This window comes from Nesoenas mayeri (assembly GCF_963082525.1).
Source record: "Nesoenas mayeri genome assembly, chromosome: 3".
Classification (NCBI taxonomy): Eukaryota; Metazoa; Chordata; class Aves; order Columbiformes; family Columbidae; genus Nesoenas; species Nesoenas mayeri.
In genome coordinates this window covers 75,602,778-75,611,196 of record NC_137544.1, presented here as the reverse complement: position 1 = coordinate 75,611,196, position 8,419 = coordinate 75,602,778, and positions in this window count along the sequence as shown.

Sequence of the window (8,419 nt, the reverse complement as noted above, 5' to 3'; positions counted from 1 at the left end):
GGAGAATCACGGTGTCCAGACAAATGGCTTGTACTATTCATTGGAGGATGATGTATCAGTGGAGCGGGCTGGGTGGAGCTGCGAGTGGCAGGCAGGATGGGCGAGGCAGCATGACAGGCTCCTGGGGTATCTCAGAGCTCTTTTCCAGCAGGGCTTATGAGGCAGGGAGGAAAAAAGCACCATGGAAAGGATCTGCAGTCCTCCCCTCCAGGTGGGAAGTATGGGCAAGTAGATTAGGCAATGGTGAAAGCAAGCCTTCCTCAAGAGGTTCTCCTGGTTGTCCTCGGTGAGAGGTACCTGCCAGTACCTGCTGTGGACATCTGGGTGCAGAGGCATGTAGGGTAGAGTCATACAGTGCTTTGGAGAGAGGCAGCCTGGGCACTGATAGCAGACAGAAGATTTCAGGTCAGTAAGTTTGGCACTCTGCAAATGCAATCAGCCTTCTTTTGGAGACCGTGTGTTTGCTAGCTGTGCATCTCTGTTTTGCAGGGTTGTCTGGTTGTCAGAGATAGCCTTTAGACATTAAATCCATATTTGGCTATTTCATCCAACAAGTAATAAAAAAATAAAATATGTACTTTAAGCTTCTGAACAACAGCTAGCGGGAGACATTGAATTTTCAAACAGCTTTCTGTTTATTGCCAGTGAAAATCTCGTTTAAGTAACAACTGAAAGGAAAAGATAAAGAATGAAAAACCATCAGTCAAAAGGAGAGTGACCTTGTTCCAGGACGGAATCAAAACAATGCCCTGGGGAGTTACGTAGGCATTGTTTCAGGGCTTAGTACATCAGTGTTTGCGGGTAAAATTAATTGAGATAGAATGTGAGCCAAGCATGCCTGAGCTTGCTAATCGGATAAAGATATTGCAATCATATGACATCAGTAAGAAACTGGTGAACATATGCCATGTTATGTGTATGGCAAAGTAGAAGGAATGCTCCAAACTGTGCAGAGCTGGCATGGAGATTCCTGAGATGTCAGAAAATCCTGATCTCCCTGGTGCAAAAGTCCATAAGTGAGACCAGATTATGAGACAAAATGCCACTGAACAGCTATTCCCACAGAGAGGCTTCTTCTAACCTGTCTATGAGCAGTAATCCTGTACTTGCAGGACTGCAGCTACAGGCATCTCTTGTGGCTTTTGCTACAGTCCATATTCTTGTCTGCTCTCATTATTCAAAGGAAGAACACAAGAATCATGCCCTATCAGTACATCCCTGCAGCCGAAGACTTTTATGCTCAGCAGGTAGCTAATGGACTGCAAAGCCCTTTCCCCAGCCCCATTAAGAGGGCTTGTTTATGTCTGGCCTTGTGCAAGAATAAAGTATTGCTTTGCTTTCTGGCTGTACTTGTGTGGTGGAGTACTTGACACCCATTGGAAGGAAATTTCATCACTGTCATTGCTATTTACTGACACCTTTGTAGTGGCTCTCAGTAGAGCAGCTGAAGCCTGAGGGCAGACAGCAAAGAAGCTATGTCTTCCTCTTTGGCCATCTCTCCTGAGAAGTGGGAAGTGATGTCCCTTTGGTGCCTGTCTTGGTGCCATGGAGCTCTGCAGCCCGCAGACTTGTCACTCCATTATCCCTCAAATCACAAATTCACTCACAAGCGCCCCTTAGGCTGTGATATCTTTTTCTGCTGCTGCTCTAGTGGTTTGTGACACTTTTGGCTGAAGCAAGCAACACCACAGGTGTATGCTGCTTTAATAGCACTTTATATTACCTATTTATAGCCTATACCTACAGCCTACCTATTCATTATGGCAAGGCATTATGCAGTGGGACTGTGCCACACTGCCACGCTGCAGAGGCTTGCTTTTTCTGCCCCAAGGGAAATGTGCGTTCCCCATTCCTGCCATTTCCACGTGTTGCAAGAAGCTGGTGTTGCAGATGCGTTCCTCTTCATCTGACCTCAGCCCAGGTGCATGGAGGCAGGGAGGCACCCGAAAAGGGAAGGCTTACATGGCTCTCTAGGGAAGCCGAGCAGCACCAGGAATATGTGAGTGTGGCTGCCAACAGCTGTCGGAAGCCTCAGAAGTGCACTCTGTATTGCTTTATTATTTCTTCTTTGCTAATTATTTCCTAAGATGAAGGGGAGGGTGGTAAGGAAAGCAAGGGAGTGCAAAGGCAACAGCAGAGCTGCTGGCAAGGCACAGCAAAGGCACTTGAACTGGCTCTAACACACACAGAGCAGCAGGAGGTCTGTGAGATGGACTGTTTCTGCTCTAACAAAAGAAGCCAGCATCGGCATAAATGTGTTTTTATTGAGTCTGTTCAAAGTGTTCTGCAAAGCAGCAGGCACAGAAAATGCTGCATGCATGTGCTGGAAAATACATGGGATGAGCACTGGGCAGGTTGTAAAGGAAAAGTACCCACAAGCTGAGAAGAGCAAAAGTGGAGGGGGCCTGTACCAACAAAATTCAGCCCCTATTGCATGTGTATCCTGAATGACGTGAATGAATGGTGTGCTTATATGTGGGCTTGCTCAGTGCTCTGCTACCACTGGCAGGACCAGTTGGCCCCTTTGCCCCCCAGCCAGTCTCAGGAAGAGGGACACTGGTCTCTTGCCAGAGGTGTGTGGGGTGGGAGGCAGGAGAGGAGTAAGAAGCAGCCGCTGCTTTTGGTGGGATGTCAGCGTTGGGGGTGTTTGTGCCTGTTCCTAACACCAGTGAAGGATTTAACTGGGAAAGCTATTTGTTTTTCCACCCATTCTTGAAACTGTCCCTGGCTCTCCTGCCCCCTAACCAAGCTGTGCCCCAGCTGCTGGGACACATGGAAAGAGGCTGCTAGCTGCTGCATGAGCCCATGTGGGAGAAGCGAGCAGCTGAGGCACTACGCTCTTCCCCTGCTTGCTTTCTTGTAAAAAGCCTGTGGTAACTGATATAAGCGTTTCTTATTTTTCACTCGCTTTTGGAAAAACTGCTCTAAGGAGCTGTTGACTCTCTGTAGCTGATTGCTCACTCTCTGACAGAGGATGGGTTGCAGCATGAATGTCAGCGGTAGCTTGGAGGCAGTCTGGGGAGATGCCACCTTATTACTGTGAGGAATGTTCTTCCAAAGACAACAGGCAAACGAAAGCGAAGCAGGAATAAAACAGCTTGGATAAAATCAGAAACAACACCCTTGTCTCTGCCCAACCCTAACCTGAGAGCAAAACAAACTTGTATTGAACCCTTTCTGAGGTGTGAAAGAAGGTAATTTTTGTTGCTGTCATGATTGTATTTCTTGGAAGAAAAAGCTCATGTAGCTCATAAACACATGAAAACTGGACCGTGAGACTTCTGAACCCACACTGGAGACCAAGGGGTGTGAAAGTCCCTGAGTCATGTGTGCTTGTCCAAATGGTACTGAACCTGCTCAGTTACAGCAGAACAGGGGCTAGTTTGCACTTAATGAGGAAGAGTGTTATCCTGCCCAACACTAGACTGGTAGCTATCCTCACCTCATCCTTTGCTGATAGAGATTTCAACTTCAGTTCCTCCCTGGGGCACCAGTGGTGTTACAGTGGAGATCATACCCATGTTCTTCCCATAACACAGGCTGGCTGTTCACCTTACCAGCTCCTTCATAAAAATTGCTTCAGATTGAACACCCCCAAGTCTGCTTATTCATTTGCACTTCATTTTCAGTTGAACACAAGCAAAAGGGTATCTAAAGATGTGAGATGAGACTACTTCTTCTGGAAACTCTCACTGCCCTTTTCTACACGTGAGAAACCTGCATAACAGCTATATTACTGCTAGACTGCAAAATGGTAACTGGACTGTTGAAAGTATCTCTTAAATGGTGATTCACTGAGGTCCAGATGTGTGTGACCCTTCCCTGCACACAAAACCTGCCCTTAAAATACCAGTGGTGGAAGTAAGCAGGGAGTCAAGCCTTTGAAAGATGTTTGATTCAGAAAAGTCCTTTTGGAATCAGTGGCTCTTTGTTTACTAAGGAGATGAAGCACTACCAAATATTTCTGGAGACTATTGCATTTAAGAAAGTGAGTAGCACTGTTGATTCAAGACAGCAGCAATTACAATGGCAATGAGTTGTACCTAAAATGACTTCAGGACTCCCCAAAGATGTGTCCCTCCTTGCTGGAGATCCACTGACAGAGTTGGCAGAAAAGCCTCAACACTTTGCAATTCAAAGATGCACAACCAGAGTTTTCCAGTCTAAGAGAAAATATAAATATACAGTGTATGTTGTGAATAACACATTCCCCCCCCTCCTTTGCCTTATATAAGCTGGGACCAGCCTCCAGAGTAAGAAGCAAGGAAAACACTGGGTGCTGCATTAAGGTGCTACACGATCTTGGCAGTCTTTTTATGAACTCATATTCCTTCAGGTGTAGGAAGGCTGGGAGAGCATGTTTAGACTGGTAGCTCTCAAATATAGGAAGAGCCTAGCAGAAACACAAGGCAGAGACTCACTGTTTTATTTTTTCTTTTTTTATTTTTCTTTTTTTTTTTTTATTTAGAGTTATTATTATTTACTTATTTTACCTCAAAAGGAATGACAGGCAGTAATTTCTGTGAAGAACTGTGTTGCTTATCTCGCCTTGCTGACATGTTTGTGTGTGTTTCTGTCTGCATTTGTGTGAGCCTCATGCAGTCTAAATTGTCTGACTCTTCTCCATAGATATCAAGATCCTGTTTATGAGGAGGGTACCGGTATTTGAGCCTTTTCATCTCAAGGAAGCAGTTTGCTGTCTGGTACTAAAATAACTGCTGCAGGAATCAGTCTGTATTTTTAGGTTACAGGATGAATCAAGGCCTGGCCTTACACATTCCTATGGCTTCTAAGCTTCCTATTACACCACAAAGCCTTGCTAAGGTGCTGGGACAAAACACATTTAAAGCTAAACACTACATGAAGTGTCTAATCCATACGAAGGGCCTTTTGTTTCCTTGCAGAGCAGCAGCCATCATCAAGAATTAATGCACTATTTGGCAGAGCTCAGTGGCTGGCTGTGCAGACTCTATGGCAATCTAGCAAGTCTTTGCAAAGACCACCTTACTGAGGGGGCCAGGTAGAGGAGTCCATCCTAGTAAGATCTTAGCCACAGGAATGCTCTTCTGTGTCCTTTTGACATGATAGTGACATCAGCTCACTGATGTAAAAGCCTTGCAGCCTGCCCTGGTTGAAGGAGAAGAAGGAAAAAGATGCCACAAATACCATGATAATCAAGCTCAAGTAAACTGAGTTTCAGTGAACACAGTTGAAACTCAGAAACACAGTCGAGTTCATCCTAGGTGCTTTTCAGTACTTCTGGAACCTCTCAAATGGGACCAATCTGGACATCAGGTACACCAGCTGGTCTCATGGTCCTTGGGCTCTTTCATTTCCAGAACAGGCTGCAGTGAGAAAAACAGAACGAGATAAGAGTGAAAGTAGAGGGAAAGGAGACCTGGCAAAAAAGGTCTCTGTCCACAGTTTCTAGAAGCCTGGCTCTTCTTCCAAATAAGAGCTAAATGCTCAAGCTCAGATATGTGTTCAAGCAGCTGAGAAGCCCTTGCTGGGTAAAAGCAGGTATGGAACAGCCCCTGGCTTGAGCAATAGCACATGCTTACTCAGAGAAGCATTACAACACTGGTTTAGTGCCTAAATTGTTGAAATCCAGAGAGGTTAAGCACATGCTGCTTTGCTGAACTGAACCTAGAAATAGAGAAGAAGAGAAACTACTAAGCAATAGTGGGGGCAGAACTCAGGTCTCCTGAACCAGCATCAGCACTTTGCTCCATCTGGAGTTCTTTAGGGCAACTGCCTGTTGTAGACTGGAAAAGTGCTTATCGTGGTGCGACCTTGGACTCTGCTGTCTTCCAATGCAGGTCATACATTGAAATAAGTAGGAGAAGGTACTGTCATGGCTGTCTGCTTCTGGACCATCACTTCTTGCCACATTTTCTTTTTTCTATGGAAGGGTTCAGAAGCCTGTTCTGCTTGTCAGGCCACTGCTGTGTCAACAAGAGAAAGTTAAGCAATTTCTCTTTTGAGTGAATCAGCATTCATTTCCCAGCAAGGAAGGGAAAGGCTGAAATTCCTTTATGCTAATGAAGTGTTGGGTTGTGTGGGCAGGTTTCTCCTATTCAACTGTTTATAACGTATCAAGGACTGTTCTTTAGTATTTGTTAACCTAATTGTTTCACTAAATATGTAAGTCATACATCAAAGACAGATGCTTCTGCTGTACATGTGGTACTGCTAATTTCCCTCTAATGCTAAGAAATTATTGGATAAAAACACTTAGTACTCTCTGCTTTCCATGTACTGCTTCTTGCAAACTTTTCCTTGGAAAACATGAAAGGAAGAACATACCTTTCTAGAGCACTATAAGGCTTTTAATTGAACGCCATCCAGACAACAGTGAAGCACAGGAGTTCAGTTGAGACATTTTGTTTGTAAAGGGTTCACATGTGGTAGAATCAAATGTCATAGTTAGCTAGTTGCAGCAAGTTTAAAATGTGGTGCTGTGGGGTTCCAGGGACTGCATGGGATTGTGTGGATTTGTAAGAACAATACTTTGTCCTGGTTACATCCCTTTAATAAAATACAAATCAGGAAAATGACTTTGACCAGGTATTCTCCAGTGCTGAGCACTCTTGAGTGTGAAGCCTTTTTCAAAACACTACCACACTTTGAAAAGCAGCTTTGCCAAGGCACCACTGCAGTCTCCTGCCCTGACTGTCTCTTAATAATTTCCATATAGAGCATATGCAGTTTACAAGAAAAGAACCCAAGCAGTCTGGTTTTTTTCTATCTGCCAGCCTTGCAAAAGTAACCCTGACTTTCTCCTTTCCCGGTACTGTCACCAGCAATAAAGGCACTGCAGGCCACATGGCTACTCGATATTAATAAATCAAGTGGTGCTAGGGAACGATGCCAGGCCCTGGCACTCGCATGTCTGTGCTGTTAATTGTTCGAATGGTCCCTGGCATGGCCGAGCCCGGTGCCAGCTAACGCTCTCCCAAACAATTCCTGGCACGGCGCTGGAGCCAGCGCCGGTTCCCAGGAGGTGGGTTGGATGTGGCCCTGCTGTTCTGGAGACGAGGAGGGTTCAATAGCATGGAGGTAGGCTTTTCTGTGCCAGTTGGCCTTGGGGCTACTGTGCAGTCCTGGACACATTTAGCTTATTAGTACAGATGTAGCCATTATGTCTTCAGGAACACCCCTGCAATTCTGAGGCTCATTTGAAAAAAAAAAAACAAAAAACAAAAAACCCCCTCCACACAACAAAAACCCACATGTGATTTAATGTCAATAGTATTTTACCCTTGTTAAAACTGACTGCAGTCAGAAAAGCATGTATGCAAACATGGCAACTCTATACAATGCGTCTCCCTTTGGGTCTTCTGAGTTACATCTCTTTGCTTTGTTCATTAAAATGAATGTTTATTACACTTTGGTCTTGTTAACAATGCATAGACATTACATCATATCCTAAGTCACTATGAAAGGATTCCCCTGTTTAAGGGCTTAAAGGGGTACATAAAGGCTGAATTACACTTGTTGGAGTAAAAAAGAAGAGAGATTAATTATAAAAAAAGTTACACTTGCATAGTAGGTTTTACTCAAGAATCTTGAGGCACTTCTCAAAGGAAGATAAATATTGGCTATCTTCATAGAGAGGCTGAGAAACAGACATGCAAAGCATCTAAGTGACCTGGCTGAGGAATCGGTAGCACATCAGAATTCAAGGGCAAGGCTCAAGGCTTCCTCTGACCTCTCTGCCCATGGCCTCACAGTAATGTGACAGCTACTACAGAAGCAGTTAAGAATGGATGAACCTGTTGAAATAAAACAAGAACAGAACTTCTGCCTCAGGCTTGAGCAGAACAGAAACTTTTTAGAGACTTTTAGAGACCATTATTAAACTTTTTTTTTCTTTTTATAAAATTTTCTCACGCTTCTGCACTTCCTGATTTAGGTTTGGACAGGAACCAGAAAATAAATACTGAAATACCATGAGAAAGGTTATTCTTGTGGTATTTTCACCCAGACTGAAAGTGTGGCGCACTCATGAGAAAGCATGTCCTAGAAAAATTTCCACAGCAGAGGTTCACATCAATTCAAGCAAGTACGAGACGGTCTGTGAACTCCTGACTCCCTGTAGGTTCGTACATGCTTTTATATTTAAGGGAAAAAGAGGCAGAGATCTCAATATCATCAGTGCTGGATCTGGACTAATCTCTGGGCGGGGGGCAATGCCTCTGGGCAGGTGCAAAGCAGAAGTGCTCTTGGTTGCATGGTACAGCTGGAACCCCACTGACCTCTCCTGTGTGCTCCTTGCACCTCCCCATGGGGCAGAGCGTGGGTGTTTGGAGCGGGGGGGTGGGTTAGCCCATCGTTCCTCGTGGTGCCTGGAAAAAGCTATGCTGACAGCAGTGCCAAAAGACCCAGCCGTGCGGGGAGGAGGCTTTGGGAGGACAAA